At 41.2% G+C, this 20,520-nt stretch overlaps 1 protein-coding gene across 1 annotated transcript in view; it reads right to left on the bottom strand.

The window, feature by feature from the left end:
- The window catches only part of CRIPT (CXXC repeat containing interactor of PDZ3 domain), a 63,168-nt gene that overhangs the window by 18,858 nt on the left and 23,790 nt on the right, over positions 1-20,520 (bottom strand). The window contains exon 5 of the transcript XR_011808187.1: positions 10,943-11,126. The gene's annotated coding sequence lies outside the window, so the exon portion shown is untranslated. The remainder of the gene's footprint in view (positions 1-10,942; positions 11,127-20,520) is intronic.

The raw sequence follows: 20,520 nt of genomic DNA on the forward strand, positions 1-20,520 counted from the left end.
TTTTTTTGTTGTTGTTGTCGTCTTGATTCTTGCAGTGCACTTGTGATAGATACTGTCAAGATAATTAGTTTAGATATGAACTTTCACAGCTATTCAGTTGTGTTCCCAAATCTCTGTAATTCCTCCTTGTTGCTGGAATGCCTACTTCTGGTTTTTGTTTTTTGTTTTTTGTTTTTTTTTTTTTCCTCATGATTATGTAGCTTCTTGTCTCAGGACAAGAAATTATTGAATCAGAAATTGTTTTTCCTAATATCAGTAATGTGGATTTTTATATAACTTCTTGCTGTAAGATTGGTATCATTCTATTCTTTTCCCTTTTATCCCTACAGTATGTGTTAGAACAGATTTGTCTCGTTACCAATGTGCTCAAATAATGTCATGTAAATCCTTCTCTTTATGATTCCTCTGCATGCAGAGCAGAAAGCAATAAAGTCAGTCATTCAGGACCAGGTTTTGTCCTCCTTTTCGCAGAAGTAAAACCGGAGACCACTGCCGACTGTTCTGGAGTTGTCGAGGTATTTCAGTTCAAATGAAAACAAAATTTCTGCTTTAATGCATAGCCAGCAGGGCAGCTCTCTCATTGCCAGCAAGATATTCATTCCTAGCAGTCTTTCAGCTGTCTTTTCAGAATAGTTACAAAGATAGATGGTCAAATCTCTTTTTTAGCATGCTCTGGAATTACATGGATAATTAAGGGTGTTTTTCAAACTTCTGCAGAAATTCATTGCACTGTGAATAAAGGCCACCGATTTTTATTCTTTTTTTCACTTTCCCTTCAAATTTAAATACATTATAAGTCTATTTTACTTTCTTGATCTTCCTTTCACACACCATAGAATCACGGTGCTGTTGCAGTGGGCATTGATACCGACTGTTGCAACAATACATCTGTCCATACTCTGAGGGATCATCCACAGATCCCCTCGCTCTTAACATTCTTCCCCTTCCTTGGGCCTAAAATTTGGCTTATTCATACTCTGCTCAGAGGGCTTTCCGTAATATGACTGAACAGTGCTTCATGATGAAGTGAGAAAAGAAAAAGATTTTAAAAATATTTTTCTTTTCTATTAATTTAGCACTGCTGAGTGATTTGAGGTTCTCTGTCAGAAAGTACTCAGGTTGCTGCTGTGACTTCTGTAACTGCAGTGACCATGGTGAAAATCTAAAAGTTTGAAAAGGAGTTTTTCCTCTCCTGGAATTTCTAAGAGTCTGCTCTTGTCCAATAACATACATTTCATTCCTGGTTCGTGCGTGTGACTTGGGGAAATTCTGCCACTCAAAAGTGGACCTTTCCTTCAGTAAGAGGAACTGCAAGAGAATCCATCCAGCTCTCCTATGCTTTGCAAGTAGCTTACTCCTCACAGGTAAGCTGCCTTCTTCTGCCAGGGCAGAGCTCTTGGGCTGCAGGGAAAGTGGAGACGGACAGTTTGTGGGCCCACAGCATTTGCCATTTCGGAACCCAGATGGGGTATCCTTCTACTAGAAGTGGTGGGCTTGATTTGCAAAACCCAGCTGCCTATATTATGGCTGAGTGAGACAAGATGACAGCTAATTCTTTCTGGCTGCAGGGCTTATGAATAAATGAAGACTTGAAGAGGCAGAGAGAGAGAGAGAGAGTCTATGTTCTTGGGGCGTCCTCTGTCACATGAGGAACAGGAAGCATGTCCACATGCAAAAGAAGCAGAGTCAGGGAGGCCTAAATGACCTACAAATTATTCTCTCCTAAGTTTCAAACACTTCTCTTTATACTTTTGTGAGGTAAAGATTTTCCATGGAACGCATCTGTAATTTGAACACTTCTGACACCTTTATTCCTAAATTTGGAAAGTCTGAAAAGATTTATTATTTTTGCGTAGTAATTGCACTCTTCTCCTGACAGAGCAGTACATCGCACTGTCACAGGACTGACACTACGGCTGCAGCATTCCCTTGTGTCATTCATTCTGTCACACCAACTTTTTCCACCTCTGAAATGTTCTTCAGCTTTTATTGACTGATCTCATCAATGTGCCACAATAAAGACACTGAAAAACAATTGCAAATTCTGGTATTATATGTGGGCTTGCTGGAAATACTTACCCTTTTTGAGAGATAATTACTAAAAACTAATTAAATTTGCTTTAGAAAACACATGAATTGCATTATTGTTTTTAAAAATTGCAATGATTTCAAGAAAGCCTCTTTTTATAGCTTCTAGACTCTTAAGGAACATAAGTTTTCCATTAAAAAAAAAAAAAGTTTTATTTTTCAAAAGTAGCTGGTTTTACTCCAAATGCCAAAAGCTAAGACATTTGAGAATGTGAAAATCTTTTTCTGTTTTCATTGGCAAAGAATCCCCATTTAGAGGAAAAATCAGCAGGGAAGAATAGAGGGCTTTGCAAGAGACCAGAGAGCATTATAAGTACATTTATTATCCTGGCACTTTTAATATTTCTTCAAATGAGTTTGTCTTACTGTTACAGCTCCCTTACAGTCAAATGCCAGTCAGGTTTTCAGTGTTCTAACACTTTTCAGGACTCAGAATCACATGGTATGAAATAGTCTCTCAGAAGCCCACTGTATATGTTTGCAATAAAGTCAATGGTTTTGATAACTGTTTACGTTGTCTTAGTCATTTCCCTTTCATTTTCCAAAAAGAAAAGCCATTTGAACTAATGATGTCTGCTGAACTGACATATAAATATCATATTTCTTTTTTAGATGTACAGATCCTTGAGAATGACTTGGTGGCAACATTTCAAGCATGCTGCTGTTGCTCACACCTAAAGCTCACCTCCTATGGTTTGCTCAATCCTTTTGTGCAATGTGCTGAGTCAGTGTGTGCTCCGTCCCTCCTCTCCTTGTCTGTCCAAACAATAAACTAAAAGTTCTCAGTCCTGGGATAAGAACGACCACTGAGGTAGCTTTGCATGCACAGATGAGCAAATACATTTGCCCTCTGAGCATCTGGCCTTTATGGTCATGTAGAAGAAGCTCCACTTTTGAGAGTTAAGGATCTAGAGGCAAGCTATGGATAAATTAGGAAGACCTCATAAAAGAAGAAGACTAGAGACCTACTTCTCACCTCCTTGAAATTCATCCCATTATTTCAGCAAAGTTATTCTTTTATACTTATTAAAACAGGAACAGAGCAAAGCTCTGAGTTTGCAGGGCTATGCTTCTGACATAAACAATTCCGCCTCAATATCCAAATCCCCTCCCTATTGTCCTGCTCTCCATGACCTGCTCTCTCCTCATTCCTTCTGCTCCTCCACTCCTTCAGTAGCTCCTGAAATTTTTCACTGTCTCTTCTCTCTTGAGGCCTAAGCTAGGAGGATCCCTCTATCTCTTTTCCTGCAGGAGAGAAGGTGCTTTTTGAGAGAGAAAAAATGCATACATATATTGAAAAAGGCTGATCGTGAGGAAGGTGTTCCATAATTTGTTTACATACAAAATTACTTTGCAGATCCAAAATCTGTGTTAGAGAACCCTGCTAGTTTGATTTAGCATGCGTGACTTGAGTCACAAGAAGTAAACATATTCCAGACTTGCTGCTTCTGTCATCTTCCCTCTGTACGTTGCTGTATGAATCAGTGAATAAGGGTGTGAAGGTCAGCTAAGTGACTCACTGAGTATATTTCGAGAGAAGTGAAGGTGGCAGAATTAGGTCTTCCTGGATACATCTACATCGTCAAAGGCATGCTGCCTCTTGTCTAATCCTTTGCTTTTGACTCCCATGAGGCGAGCTGAGGTGGAATATTCTCAGCCCACCAAGGCAGGAGGAAGGAAACGAGGCCTCACTGGGAGCTCTGAGGGGAGGTGTTAGAGAAAGTACAAGTGGGTACCGCATTTAGGTGTTCCCATCACAGGGTTTGTCAAGCATGACGGAGCCCAGCAAGAAAAACATCTGCCCTGTGTCACACAGGACGCATAAGCCTTGACAGAAAGCACAGCAGAGGTTACAAAAGAACGGATTGGGCTTTCAGTCCTCTCAGTGTTCAATTTTTCTAGTACATACAGCAGAGAACCAAGACAGGGAGCCTTGCGAGCTGGCCTTTAAAAACAAACAAACAAACAAAAACCGCAAAGACACAAAAAACACTCCTGCAAATGACTGCTGCATGTGCAGCAGCTCTAGCCAGTCAAGTCTGTGCTGTAATTCCTGAGCATGCTGATTCATCTGTGAACACGCAGAGTCCAAGCTGCTTTGTGGGCCCAGATCACCTTCTAGGCTCGTCACAGACGTGGTGCTACTGCCGAGAGCTCCAGTACACTAGGATGCCTCACCAGCAGCCTGCATGGTGACAGCCAAAGCAGCCAGGACACTTAATTCAGCTGTAGCCTCCAGCTAAGAAAGGAAACATCCAGGATGTTGCTGAGGGCAAAAGGTTGGCATTTGGAAGTCTGCAAAGAAAACTGACGTTTATGTGCATCAGCCATGCCAGAGGGTGTGTGTTTTGGTTGAGTCTTGTGGCATGAAGGGAAGTTCCTTCTGCGGGAGATCCCACAAGGAAAGAGGCATCCCTGGAGAGGCACTGGTTTCAAGGAAAAGTCTGATTCCCAGACGGCAGATTTTCTCTTCAGATCTAGCCCATGATGTCACATACCTAGATGTTATCATAAAGATGACTAGTGCCTGTGGAGGAGCGACTCCAAAGTGAAAGCAGGAACTGTCAAGTTAAAACTGAAGACTGAAGGGTGGTTGCCCCTTTAACAAGATCAAAGAGGACTGTCAAAGATCATTGAAGCCTAGTTGTTTTTGCCAAAATGCCAAAAGCCACCCATGGGGCATGCCCATGAGGGCACGGCATTGCATTCACCCTCTTCTAAGATACAATACAATACTTTCCCTGAATCTGCTTTTATATTAGACTGGATGGCTAAGCGAGCAGATCTTGCAATGACTTACCTTTCCAGACCCACTTTCGGCATAGGGGAAAGTGGGGAAATACCCTGTTGCTTCACAGAAGTTAGAGTGCAGAGTAGGAGAGGATTGCTCTCACACCTGGTTCGCTACTGCTGAAGTTTGACCTGGGGCTACCAGTAAAACTGAGGTTTCCAGGGTAGACCAGTGGGACAAGACACCGAGTATGCTGTGCTTGAGCAGCCGTAAGAACCTGAAGAGCCTGCTAATCTAAAAGCCAACGCTTTGTTTCGGTACTGCTAATGACAAGTATTCAAAATTCATGAGGCAAACACACCGGATCATAAGGTTTTGTCATCGCTGTTGTTGCTATATCTTTCAGGGCTCTTTATCTTTTAGAATGCATAATTTTTCTTTGCCATTACACAAGTAAGTGTGACAATATGTCATTCCAGGATTTACATTTAGGAAATCCACATCATCCCACTATCATAAAATACACGCTAAGATTATGTGTTTGTAGAGCAATGATGAAAGTTCTGGGTTACTTTTATTTTATTTAGCTCCACTTCTTTCATGGAATTGTTTGAGTCACATGGCATGAAGTGTATTTAAATAATTTCTGGAAAGAAATTTGTAGATGTAGAAAACTTCATTGAGATTTGCAAGTCATGTAACTCACTGGGTCTTGCCGGGATGGAGTTACCTTTCCCTGCAGCAGTCGATATAGCGTTGTGTTCTGCACTCGTAGCTAGAACAGCATTGGTATCATGCTGAAGTTTTGTCTATTGCTCCACAACACTGGCACAGCATCAAGACTCCCTCCAATGTCCCCCAAAAGCCAGTAGGCTGGGGGTGGGCAAGATGTGGGGAGGGAACATCACCAGGCAGCTGAGCTAAGCTGACCAAAGTGATATCCATACATGTGGTGTCACACTCAGCAATAAAAGGTGGGAAAGGGGAAGGAAAGGGGGGCTTCTTGTTATGAAGACGTCTTTCCCAAACAACCATTACGCATATCTACTTCCTGGGGCATGGCTGAACATCACTCATTGATATTGATGGGAAGTAGAGAACAATTTTTTTTCTCTCTCTGTGCTTCTGCACAGCCTTTGCTTGTTGTTTCCCTCTTCCTTTGACCTTTAATTAAATTATCCTTATCTCAACCGACGAGCCTTTTTTTTTTCTTTCCAGTATCCTCCAGCTTTTCTGAGGAGGAGGGGAAGTGAGAGAGCAGTTGTGGTGGAGTTCAGCTACCCAGCAAGGTAAAACCACCACAAAACCCAGTACATTCTTCTCATCACATAATGGCTTCAATTCTCACAAGAGCCTACTCACATTTAAATAAAGACAGTCTTCGATGCGTCTGAAATCTCATAAATCCTTAATCAAAGGACTCCACTGCCTTTGATTGCATGAAAGCAGTCAGGTGACATCAAGACTGGCACTCTTCACCACGGCTTACATACCGATTATAGATACACTATGAACAGTTTTTGGTTGCATGTGAGAGCTCGTGACCTTCTGGGTTTCCTTTCATGTGCCAAAACATGAAGGGCTGCTTGTTCTCCTAATGATCCATCTAACTAAGACAAAGGAAACCCTTTTATTCTACTCAGAAAATACAACCTTTGAACTTCAAATGAATCCCTTTTTCCCAGCTAGGCAGACATCTTGGGAGGAATCAGGACAGACCTGGACTAGGTATCTATGCTGTTTAGATGCCCTAGGTTGTTAAGGGATCTACTTTGGGCAGACAGGTATGATAAGGACTTACAGAAGATCTAAGCCCTTTTTCAGCAGCAACTGAAGGCTGGTCACAATATAAGATGTGAGATGCTTCTGATTAGGCAACTGAATCACCTAATATTTAACATTCAAAGCTGCACCTAAACCGGATGGCTGTGGAAATTCATAGAGTCTGTAGCGTTCACCATCTCCTACATCTGTATATGCAAGCAATCAATTTTAGAAAAGCTGTTGATTCTGCACAGATTTCAGGGACTGGGTCTTATTCAGGAGCTAGTGCTCATCAGTTGCCTCTCTGTCCTTTACATTTTTCCCATTAATTGTTCATGAAGTCTTGCAAAGCTGATAGAAGGCACACACAGGAGACAGAGACTGAGGTAACGCATATCATGCTACTGAGCAGACACTAGAAATAGTATGTGACTGAACAGGATTACTTAGGAGACACAAGCAGCAATGCAGGATTGCATTGTCCTCATTTCTTTACTGGGATGTTCCATGCCAGTGGGCATGGTGCTCAGTGTGGTCATGAAGATGAAAAAAAATAAAAATAGCTGCTTGGCCTGTGTACAACAAGCTATGGGATGCCTTCAGAGGAGGCTTTTTTCCTCTGTATAGAAAACATGGCAGGATGTTATAGTGTAATAGATAAAAAATTCACCACACAGGAACTTCTTTACCTCTGAAGCAGCAGCAGGAACTTCTTGTAGATCTTCCATAAACCTAATGCTCAAGGCAAAAGGACAGAGAAGGTTTCATGCAGGATGACCAGCAGCCTCTCTAATTCTTGCATTTGTGGCCAACCTGAGAGCTACAAGAGCTTCCATCCAGATCTAGCCACACAGAATAGTGCCAGGAGGAAACCTTGTAACCCTTGTAACCCTCAAGAGCATGACACCAGCAAGGCAGGCTTTGTCCTGTGCTGGGACTGCTGGGAGAAACAATGCCTCCTACCAATGTCACTCCTTGCTGAGAAGAATTACTGTCTTTATTCAAAACAATAGCAAAACTCCTTTTGACTTAGTAGAAAACAGTTTCTTCTTTGGAGAAACAAAGGAATGGCTTTGTATTTCCAGACCGAGTAGCTCTTATCCCAAGGGACTGGAAAAGACTACAGCTATTAGTGATTCATCTGTGGACGCTCAGGCAGGACTTTCTGTTTCCTTGAAAAGTTTGATGGAAATGCCAGAATCTGACCTGTTAATAACATTTAAAATTGGAAAGTTACTCCTGAACTTTGAAGACAATTCTCTTGGTCATACATAATGTTTGCCAGCTATAATCTCTGAGTGTACAACTTGAAGTAGAGTGGACAGCAGGTAACATGCAGCTATACAGAGAAATCAACCCTTTGTAATACTTCCATATTTATTCTTTCACTCATGAACATTCAGGCTGCTTGTGTACTGCATATGCATATCCCTAAAGCCTTAAACTCACTGAATGCAGACGCTTCCAAACAATCTGGGGGCATGAGGGGTGGTGGGAATGCTGCAGACATCCGTCACTGTGATAACACAAGTTAAGCACTTTGTTCTGCCTTCAGTTTCCTGATGACAGGAGTGGAAAACAATTATTGTTTTCCCAACTGGATTCTGAGTTTATTGTCCTGGGAACATTCCTTGCAGATGACAGCTAAAAAGAGAAGAAAGTATTTTACCAGATGTACTTCTAGTTCTTCTACTGTTTATCCCTCCTGCCAATTTGGAAGCCTGTTTATTTGGTTTATTGAATATTACAGCTAACTCTTTAAAATATCATACAGCAGGGCTGGAAGAACTACATACTCAACCACTACATTTTCTTCCTTTGTTCAGCTGTTATCTGACAAGGTCATTACTTATAGAGTGTAGACACCTTCAAGACACAATATGGCAATAAATTGTTCTCGTTTTAGTATCAGTTGTAAAATCTGCAGGATGACTGACAATTATGAACACCTTAGGAAATGAGGTAAGAGTATTTAATACTGGATTCTGACATCTATATTCTGTGTTGGAGGCACGATCTCTGTAGCAGGATGTGTATAACAATTGAATGGGAGCCTATGACATGTTTCGTTCTTACAGCTCCACTGCCTCTTCCTCTTACCAAATGATAGTCACTATCAGAAACCTTTTTTCCTCTTCTGTTTTTGCATCAAAGAGGAAAAGATAGTTATTATCTTTCATACATCTAGGCAGCTGGAGAGCTTCTTAAGCACTTGCTTCAATAAAGTGTACACTCCTGCCCCTGTGGTCCCTACATGGCATAATTCAGTGACGAACGTGTCTTTCACAGGACCTTACATCCTGTATTGGTCTGTACTTTAAAAATATATATGATACAACTTTTAAATAATTTCAATACATGTATTTTTTACTGGCTCTTTACAGACATTGATCAATGCCTGTGCAATAATAAGAGCTTTGGAGTGACTCATCTTAAACCTCCTTTTAGCCATACCCTCAGGGAGGAGCAGAGGGTGAGTATGTAACCTTTCAGCATGCATACTCGCAACTCAGCAAAATTAGAAATCCAACATATGTGAAAGTTAAAATCAAAACCTTGTACTTTGCCATCAGTGCTCTGAAGGATAAAGGTCACGGGGTCCCACCTGTTTTGGTACCCTTTATAGTACATACAGAGTCTGATCGGCATTGCTAATGGAAGATCTGTGGGCTCCCTCTTCCTCCCAGCGATATTCCACCACTTTTCCCTCTTTTTCCATCTCTACTATCTACTGCCATGTGCTGTATGGGACACAAGTGGAAGCACAAGGAAAAACGGCAGTATGTTGTTTTCAAACTCAGAAATAAGAGAATGATCGTTCTCTGAGTAACCTTCAGTTCTTGGGAGCAATAAAGGTTTGCAAAAGGCTCAGGAATAACTTCTTCATCTTCCTCTGAGCCATCCTACAGCAAGCATTCTAGTTCATTTATGTTTTTGAATCATTCAGTCCTATTCTAAGAGGGAGATAAATTCCAGGAAAGTATGTTTACTCTTCTTAGTTGAAGGAGGTAAGTGCATAGACACAGAAGATCAAAACTACTTTGCAGAAAATTGGCAAAATATAGTCAATTAAATGAGGAAAATCTGTAGTGCAGAGCTAAACCTGGGAGTCCAAACCCATTTTCAGGCATTCCTCAAAATGGAATTATTTCTGGTATTCAGAAGTTCTGGATTTGAAGCTTCACATTGTAACAATGAGGACAGTTAATCAGCTTGAACATCAGGCATACTTGTAAATATTCAGAGAGAGTTCAAAACAAAGTGAAAATAACCCTTGAGAATTTAGTTAGGATTGCAAACAAGCAGTGATTTAAATAGAGCTACAGTCTGACCTCCTTCTACAATCCTCCTGTTATTTGATTTCTGTACTTTGCCTGTTATGACACTCCAGACATACACATAAGGATACTAAACACACAGAAGATGAACTAACATGATGTTAAAAATGACCCTTAAAGAAGTCCCTCTCCCACAGAAGAAAAAGCGACAGCCTCCCCTTTTGATCCTTCCTTTCAGAGAAAGCCTCAGGCCACATCTCTACCAGAAGTCTTTTCCCCACAGAACCTGTATTGTTTCATATTGGCTCACACTAGTGTCATGAGAGCATATCCTGGTTGTTTTTTTTTGCCAGGGGCTGAATTTAAATGAGGATTGTTTTCTTTGGGGAGGATAATTTTATTCAGGTGACAGAAAGGCTAGGTTTTGCTGGCTAACATCAAATGTGTATACAAATATATGCAAATCAATAGTGACAAAAGCTATCTTCTGTTGATAAATCTTTCTAGAACAGACCAGATGTTTTCCACCAACTCTGGAAGTCTTATAGGATTTTGGGAACAAAGGGGAAGGCTTAAACTCAAGAGCTCACCTTTGAAAACAGTTACCCACGAGACCTTCCTGTTTGAGGCAAGCAACTAAATTGATCTCACCAACTTAGGAAAAGAGACAGAAGAGCAGAATCCTCAAAGGGCACATCCATTTACAATCACAAATATGCTCAGATGGGGCATGAAGTATGAGTTTTGGTCAAGGTGTAGTTGTAGCGTCATGGAGCTAGCTCCCATCAGCATCTTAAATGGATTCTGCATCCTATACTTATGTATTAGTATTGTTTAAACCGCTGTTAACACCAAAGCCAACTGAATGAGACCTAAGGTATAAGACAGTCAGCCTAGCACAACTAAATAGATATGTCCTTACATTTACAAAGTCCAAGCCTTACGGCACTTGTTATGGCAAAATAAACACCTTAAGTTGTAGCTGAAAATGAAGTGGAATCTGTAAAGGGAGACGAAATATGCTCTATGTATGATACAATACAGAGCACAGGTACACCCCTCTTGTATTAGCTTGGATTACCTTTGTTCTGTTGAGAAAAAGTGCAGTGGTCCAAGATGGAAGCGAGAAATGAAGTGAGAAATGCATAGAGTAAGGCAGCACGGTCCTTGTCCAAGGCAGGTATTGCAGATTGGTGGTCAGGCACAAGGAGGTTCCAGCCTCCACTGCAATTTGTGCATCCCGAGGCAGCCAAGGAATGCAAGCTCTAGGTTAAAAAAAAAAAAAAAAAAAAAAAAAGGAAAGAGGTAGACATATTGTTAAATTGATGGGAAAGGTCACATATCTGTCACATCATCTGTGTAAAGTAAATACAGTTTTTTTCCCGAAATTTGACAGCATTAATGAGACTTAGAGATCTATAACTGGAAGCAATTTCTTGGTATCATTCAGTCCACTCCCTAGTACCAACGTAAAATGAAGTGTATCAAGCTATTCCTGACAGATGCTTATTTCATGACAGCTTCCAGTGAAAATGATTGCACAATGACAGCAACTAGCAACCCCTCACACTAGTTCATTGCCCTTCTAACTAGATATTTTTTTCCTAGTGATTAGGCTAAATCTTTCGTTACAAAATTCAGATAATTGCTTCTTAATGTCTTACCCGTACTGGACATAGACAGCAATTGAATCGACTTCAACTTCATAACAACTGAAAACATACTTAGCATTGTATAGCAACGTTAGATTGATAGAGAGCAATTGTTAGATTGCTCTCTCTCTTCTTCTCTCAGTTCCCTCTTTTTTTTTTTTTTTAGCCTAACTTCCTTCTTTCCTTTCTTGGCGCTTAGGTTTTCTGAACTGCCTGTCATTTCTACTGCTTTTCTTCCCATCGTCTAGCTTTTCATCCCTTTCAAAACACAGTACCCAAAACAGGACTCTCTTTTCCAGCTGTGGAAGAACAATCCAGTGCCAAGCAGACCAGAAAAATGACCTTCTTTGGCTTATGTATGGCTCTATTATTAACACTTCCCAGAACATCATTTGTCTGTTTTGCAATCCTGTCACAGAACTTGACTCATACTCAGCTTATGACCCGTGTAACCCCAGGTTTTTCTCTACAGAAAGCACTGCATGAGGATTTTGAGCTCACTCTGAAGTACAGACTAGGGTGGATCACGTTGTGTTGTGACAGCTGTGAGGAAAGAGAGCCTCAGGGCCTATATCTACCAGCCACCACCAGCCCAGACATAGCTGAAAAAGGTGCCGTCAATTATTTTGCACCAAAACCCAGGTGGTATCAATCCCCAGAGAAAGGCTTGATCCTGCCACCTGTTTCATGAGTATAGTCTTACATTCATCAAATTATTTAATATAGCAACAAATGGGCTGAAACAACTGTAAAAGGAGTCCATGGGCAGAGGGCAGTGGGGAACAGAGCTATCATGAGCATGCAGATCATTTTATACACTTACAGGACTTCAGCCTCAAGACTGTCATGCCTATTACCTTTACCCTAAGTATGCTGAATAAAGAACAGCAGAAGGGTGTTCGTGCTACTAATTGCTTATTTTTCTTCAGGTGTCTTCTCCTCACCTCGCTTCTGCCTCTGAATTAGCACAGGATTCACCCCACCTCACTGAACTAAACCTGGAGTCATCTCAAAGCTTGCCTTTTAGGCCTCTGCAGTCCAGGAGAGGAAGGACTACCTACCGAGTTCTGCATTATCCCTCTCCAAAATAAATGTTTTAGATACATGGAGTATATCACGTTCTGAAAGTGGTGTCTCCATTGACTAGCGAGGAGCATAAAGGACAACGTAGGACCAGATGTCTACCTCTCAAAGAGCCATAGAAAGGCAATCATAGTTATTTCCTTAATGATGGCTCGGGCTCTCTAGTCCAGCTGATTACTTTTCCAGAACAGCGCTTATAATCTGTTCCATGCATAGCCAAACTCATGATGTCTGACAATCCACACAGTTTAATTTAAATGCTGAATATCCTCTCTGTTCTCTGTCTTCCACACATCCTCTGCCTCTATCTCCAGTTATCTGTAGCAAATTGTCTTTTCCCTGCCATTCCTGGCAATACCTCAATAACCAGCAGCTGGGTCACATTCATGGAGTCACAAGAACAAGACAAAGCTATCGGTTAAAAAATGATATCACCTCTCCCTGACTTTCATTTGGCCTGGCATAAACCAACAATGGGATGTAATTATTTTTTTTTTGCCTGACTACATTTCTCAAAGCACGTAGAAGGAAGTGCAATTTGCTATCACAGCATTTTTTTTCCTTTTCACACTTGGCTAACCACACTCTACATTTCACACAGATCTTTTCAGTCAGCTGCTGCAAGTCATGGTCTCAACATATCAGAAATCAGAGGCTATGCTGCCTCAGCTTGCTTAGAAGCCATAGCACTCTACACTAAAACTAAATAACTTTTACTGATTTTATTAAAACAAATGTTTTGGTAGCAAAATTCATAAAATACAAAATGCTGACAGAAAAGCTCTGCTAATAGATTTGTGAAGAGTAGCTTATATCATTATACAGCACATATATATGTAGTTATGGTTCTGTTTCTAGAGGGATTCATGCAAGAACTGGAAGGTCAACATCATTACCTAGAAAGGCTGATAATCATCAGCTAAATTTGGGATGCAAAGGACTGCAGTTATGGAATGGGTCGGAATCTGACATTAAACTGGAACAACAGCAGAAAATTATTTTCTCCACTCAAGCTGTGCCTGCAGATTCATTTAACACCCCCAACTTATTTCCCTGAAAAGTATTCTACATTTGCCTCTAACGGATATAGAAATGTCCTTCTGAACTGATCAGTTAGTTCAGTGTAACATCACGAGAGAGAGAAGGGACTGGAAGCTGCAAGCATCAAAATGCTTTTGAATATCCTGCTCTGCTACATTTGTATTCTCTAACTGGAAAAACTTAAGTGCATGAAATTAATTAGGTAATGATTCCCAACACCACTAGCTTTTATTGCAGCTGAAACCTTTTTGTAGTGCTGTTGTGCTCGGTGGTCTAGAGTTTATCTATTTTTTTAACACTAGGTGGTGCCAAGGCACCACACATATCAAAAAGCGGACTAAAGAAGCAAAAATGTTCAATTTAAAGGCAATATAGGCTCCATTGGGTCCATGTCTCGTTCTGTGAATTATTTCAATTTCTACTGTTAAAATATCTCATCGTCTAGGAAACGACAGGAACAATTCTACGCAAGACGACAATAATTCAAGTAAACTCAGAGGTGATTTGGTGCTATAGCCTACGGAGCAGACAGTAATTCAGCACTGAAGTTTCAATATGTGGATATTACCTGCATGGGCAGATCCAGATCCATTTGGTCCAAAACCTTTTCTCTGAAAGTGGCTGGTGCAAAGTGTTTCAAAGGAACCTTCAAGAGCCTTGCGGCAAGTAAATAGTCAGACTCCTAGCCTTGGTCTTTGCCTGGTGCCTAGCACATACAGATTGGCTTAAGCTTCAGTTTATGAAGCCAAACTTCCCCCAGAGTTGTTTCTAATTCAAAAAATTGGATGTTCATGTTAGATAGATAAATACTAGCTGACCTATTTTATAAGTTAACTACAATTACAGTGCTAAAAAATACAAAAGGTTGCAAATTATACAGGCTTATATAATAACAAATGTTCTAAAAATCTTCATTTTCTTAGATTTAGTACTTTCTAGAGTAGAAAATATCATATTTGCTCGTCTGATAGTCTTACTGGTGTCAGTATATGTGACCAAACTCTGTGACTAATGAGTAAGAAACAAATTTAGAGTAATTTTAAATCAGAAATGCAGTGTCTACCACATACTGCTTTAGAGCAGTATTTGGGAATAGAGGTATTCCACGAGGGAGTTCCTATGAAACTATTATCTGTGAGATAATCATGTTGATAGTTTGCAGGAAGACTGTCATTAAGCTACCAGCAGGAAAGGAAAGAGAGAGAAGGAATATTTGACACCTCATTAGCATTGCTATTCTGATACTCCTTTGTTTCAAGTTATTGATGCTTTTCTCCTTTTCCAGTACAGGTCTGCCTGTTTGTATGCAGTTAGATTTCTGTGGAAGGAGGAATTTATGCCTGCCAAGGACATGCAAGAGGGTGCATTTACCTTTTTCTAGGTTTCTGGGGAAGGTCTCAGTTGATGGAGTTATTTGTCAGTACAGGTGCTGGATCCTGGCCATGCTATCTGAATAGTTATCATAAGGAACATCTTGTACATGTTAATGCAGCTGCACAGAGTCTATTTTCTCAGTGAAGTGAGTACAATTTCGTAGGTCCTTCTGACTGAGGTCTTTCAGAAGCTTCCTTGGATCTGTTCTTGATGTATAATTGTTCCCTGGGAACTGGACTGTGATTTCTGCACAGTTCTATGCCTCAGTGTCCTTTGTGGCAGCAGAATGTATGTAAATAAATCAATTTACTTTTAGAAGACCGGTCTGCAAGACTACAGATATCTCTTGCAGATATTTCTTAAGCTGGCTTACAAAAAGCAAGGCCCGGTCCATACGCAACAGAAATGATGTGATGTAGCCCACCATAAAGGGGACTGAGCACACAGAAAGCACTGTATCTCTGTTGCTGTTATATCTTGTAATTACCAGAACTATGCTGCCTCAACAAAGTCCCATACAGAAGCTACAGTGGGAGAGTGCACTGGACAGACAAAGATACTGAGAGAAAAACAACATTACACCTGTGCCTAACTGATGCTGATGCTTAAAGACTCAACAAAAGATTACAACAGCTGTGAAGAATGAGGAAAGGACAATAATACATAGCAGTCTGGATGGCATGGTAAACTGGACACAAGCAGAAAATATAATAAAACATAAGTTACAGATGTAAGAAGAAAGAATGCAGACCCATACAGCAGATGGAAGCTAGAAGATCTGTCCTGAGAAGGTGATATTGGAAAAGACTTGGGATTGAATAAGGTGGGTTGTCTGCTTGGCACTAGCTACTTGCTTCTGATGTGATTCTGTAGCCAAGAGGGCTAATGCTCTCCATAAATGTACTTCTAAATCAAAAGGGAAGAAGCCTATTTGACAGTTGTGTGATTAATCTCCACCAAAGTCAGTGCTGAGGCACTGAGAAGGCTTAAATAAGACTCACAATTACCATTAAAAAATTGAAAATGTTTTGTAGTGAAAAATGTGAGCAATTTGCTTTGCTTTGATTCTGAAACAAACCTAAATCTGTAATCTCCCGTGCAGTTCCTCTGCAGATTAGCATTGCTCCATGTGCCCTCTGAGTCCAATACTCCAAGCTTACAGTACTTGGGCAGATTAGGTTCCTAGGATGGGGTCATTTTCAATCTTCCTTTGACACAGCTACATTTTGCAAAGATGGGTTAAATATTCCTGAAAATAAGTCCTTTACCCCATTCACTAGGGATCTAAAGGGAATAAGGACTGCAGTTCTTCTTTCAGCCACCTCCAGGCTGAAGTCACATCCACCTGAGCAGCTCGTTGTGGTGACTCCACCACCCAGGGAAGCCCAGGTGAACAGAGCTGTGTGATGTGGCAGTGGGAAAGCTGGTGCCTTGGCTTACTGGTATCTGCAGGATGGGCATTCGCTTGTCTCAAAACCCACAGTGAAGCCTCAGATTGCTGACAGGACATTCATGTATCCTCATTTCCCATGATTATGTGAGTGGTCCTTGCCACTAACTGTGCAGTGATGGCATCTGAAGACCGAAGTTGCTGCTAACACATGACTACAACTCATGCCATCTGGGAATGAGTGGCCTTTGTGGGCCAAATACAACCTGTTGCCCAGACTTTGAGTTGTCTTGCCTTAAGCACTCCTTCACAGTCTCATTTCTGAGCGTTGTAATTGTAGATCATCTGCCAAAGACTGATTAGCTTCAAAAGGCCAACTTCAGTTTCCAGGTGTCCTAACAAAACCACCTACATAGCATCAATTCAAGCCCAAAGTCAGGAATGGGCAAACTAAATGATACTGCTGCAGTGCTCAGTAAGCACAATTTCCACATTAGCAAACAAAACATCAAATAAATAGTTTTATTTATAGTTAGCCCTATAGCTTAACCCTTTTTAACTGGAGAAAAGGAAAAATAGCAGCACATCCACTAGATATGCCTGGATAGTATGTAATACACAGCTCAACCACATAACTCCCAATATGAAGCATCCTCATTCTCCAAAAGCTATCAGGCTTGGCTGAGATAACCAGCTACTGCTCACGATGCAAAGTTCAGGCTCAAAACAGATGAACTGATAGGCTGGTGTATGAGCAGCCTGTGAAGAGGATGTCCATCCTTTAGACTTGGCAACCAGCTTACAAAAACAAAATCAGAACACATCATAATTTTCAGCCTGCAAGGCAGAACTGTTATAGAGTGATAAAATGGCCCTGGATGTCAGAACTGCTTTTCCCAACTACCTCTTTTTTTTTTTTTCTTTTTTTTCCGTAATAAAACCAAACTTATAATGTTATACAAATCATGCCAAAAACTTCAGCTCCAAAATGGTGAGTTTTATATACATGCTGAACTACAAAACTATGCTTATGTAAAATGAAGTAGGAGTTAAGCTCAGAATAAGGAGTAATGAGATCTTGATTCAGATCACAGCTCATTTACCAGTTAACGACCGCTGACAAATTTCATAAACTACCTACATCTGAATTTGCCGTTTGGAAAAAAAAAATCGTAATATTACATGCTTCACAGTGAAACTATAAGGTCTAGTCTATTAAACTGTGAAGTGTGGTGAGATACTGAGAAGATGTTAGGAACAAATAAGATTTATTTGAAAGTACAGAAAATGATCTGAACACAAAACAGATTTGGCTAAATTAATAGGAGGAATATATACTCTGTTTCACTCTATTAGGATGAATGGCATTTTGCCTGGAATATGAGTCACAGGAGAACTTTATATTCTAAGTGTAAGACATTGCTAGGCAAGACAGGAAGGGGAGTAGTAATCTGGAGGATAAATTGCAGGAAGAAATAAGTAGGAATACGCTGAAATGATAGCAATAATGCATGAAGAACTACGTTAAAACAAAGGTAAATTGTATCTTATTACTTTGAAAGCAGTTCAAGCTAAAAGGCTCAAGGATTCTGCTGAGAGAACGAATCAGATCACAAAGCATAGCATCCATCATGTGAGAGCTGAGGACAACACATCTCAGGCTGGGAGACCTGGCTCTGGAAAGAATTTTCGGTAGAGTTTAGATGAATCACAGTCTGAGCTCTCATGAGTCACTGCAAAACCTTCATTAACCCTTGTAGGCCCAAACAAACAGTTGCAATACTAACTGCAACTCCCAGCTCTCCCAGAGAACAATGAAGGAATAGCAGAAACAGCCTTGGGAAAGGGAAAAAAAAAAATCTTTGGAGAAAGGAAGAAAGTGAAATGTGATAAAAGCCAGAGACTCAAAATCCACAAGGAGATTCCAGCTGGCTGAGGCATCATACAAAAAGGGCATTCTGATCCTGCAATGGCACAAGGGCTGACAGCAGGTATTTTTAGCTGAAAAGGGATGATTGGAACAAGCGAGCTGCAAGTGGAGAGAGAAAGCCTCGCCATAGTGAAAGAGCCGTGCTGTGAAGGTCCTCACACTTAAATCAAACGTGGGATTGTACCAACAGAACCAACAGCAAAAAGGAGCTGCTTGTTGTGGCTTGTGAACATCTTTTAGCACTTGTGAGAGGCCAAAAGGCCAGCACAGAGGGTTGTGAGGACTGTGGAAAGGCACATGGAAATGCCTGCAGCTGTTCCCTCGGGTGATGCTAATCGGCGTAGCTCTGCTGGCTACATGGCCCCAGCCCAGCCCCAGCTCTGCACGGGCTGTGCATAGGCAGCACCAGCAGGAACAGCAAGGGTGGCTCTAGCTGAGGCTCTCTTTACTCACTCAAAGCCAGGGAGCCTACCAAAAGATAAAACCCATGGGCTGATATCTAATATTGCTATGCAGCACATTTAACTAGTGCTGTGCAGAGGTGTTTCAACTGTCCAAAAATGTTAAGCTACCACCAAACCTGGTACTTGCCATAGGGTTAATGCAAAGAGCTACCATGCTGCTTCTGGACTGCTACAGCGTGGTTTGCTACTCCATGGTAATTTGTTCATGTTCTAGACCTCACCAAAGTTTCACATACAGCCTTTGGAGGGTTAAGGACTGTTTGGTGAGCACTGAGTTTTACCTCCTTCTCTTTTGGCATGCTAGCAGTGATGGCATTTATGGCAACACGTTGCCTTCTGCACTTTCTTGAAGCATCCCATGCTTGCAGGTTGACTATCCATCTGTTAGTGAAACATTATTCATTGCTTTTATAACGGATCCCCATGCCACATGAGCTAGGTGCCAACTCTTATTCCCAACAGCCTTCTTGCTCTCGCTTTCCCCCTGTGTCATCACCTACATTTGGATATAGCAACCAACAAAGCCTCTCCACCCACAGCCCTGGCCAGTTCAATGCTAAGTGGATATGCAAGCCAAGAAGAGAGGCAAACCAAGAGGCAGGCTAGCCAACAGAGGAGGCAAGGCAACCCAAGAACAGAGGGGAGAAGACAGCAGTGTTAACTAGAGCTGCAAATGATCAGCAGAATAACTGGAACACTGAATAACGTAACATCAGTGAACACTGTTGTGATAAATTAGTAGGGGTTTGTTCATTGTCCTTGAGAATTTAAAGAATCTACTGAGGAGATAAGGTTTCACAACTCACGGCATTGTAACATGGGGACAAATGGGGAAGGGGGGTTGGGTAAACATCCTTGTTAAAACAAAGATTCTGTAAGATACCACCCATCCACCGCAAGACATCTTGTTTTGCCCCCACCTGAACACAAGCACAACGCGTGATCACTGGAGGAAGAATAACGACCCCCAACAACAGACTGCGCAGCCTCAGAACAAGTCTCGACAAGTCGACAAGGCGACAGGTCCCGACAAGTCAACAGGTCTCGACAGGTCAACAAGTCTCGACATGCCGGAACTTCAATGCTATAAAACAGCAACACTGGAAAGGGGAAGTTGCGTGCCGTGGTGGAGCGGAGACTCCCCAGCCGCCCAGTGCTGCTTTGCTTGTATCTGCTTACTCAATTAATAAATACCTAATGGACCAGAAAATTGGCGTGGTCTAATTTATGACAGCTGTGCTTCTGCTGATGATCATGCATGCAAACCCTGATATTTTGTCAGCTTTGATCATCTTGACCTCTGAGGCAACCTAATTCCAAGGCATTATGCTTCTGTTATAAAAAGAGAAAAATACCAGTCCGGGATGCATTAAAATAAATATCTTATGTAAGACTAGAGCTGATTAATCTGCTGTATTCTGCAAAGATGAGGCCTCAGTTGCATCCCTATGTCCTATTTGTGTATCGCTCTTCAAGAAAATTGCAGGCAAGCTAGGTAGCACACAGGAGAAGCCACCAAAGTGACAAGTTTAAACAACATGACCTGTAAGGCAAGTCTGAAAGAACAGATTTCAAAAAAAGGGAAAAATTGAGCTAGGCAAATGATACATTTTCTAAAGAGAAGTGAGGATAAGAGGATATTTAATAACTGTTTTTCCTTTCGGCTTTGAGTTGGATCAGTTTTAAGTGGTTTCATTTTCAACATGGGAGATTTCTGCCGGGTGA

Source organism: Anas platyrhynchos, chromosome 3, assembly GCF_047663525.1.
Source record: "Anas platyrhynchos isolate ZD024472 breed Pekin duck chromosome 3, IASCAAS_PekinDuck_T2T, whole genome shotgun sequence".
NCBI lineage: Eukaryota > Metazoa > Chordata > Aves > Anseriformes > Anatidae > Anas > Anas platyrhynchos.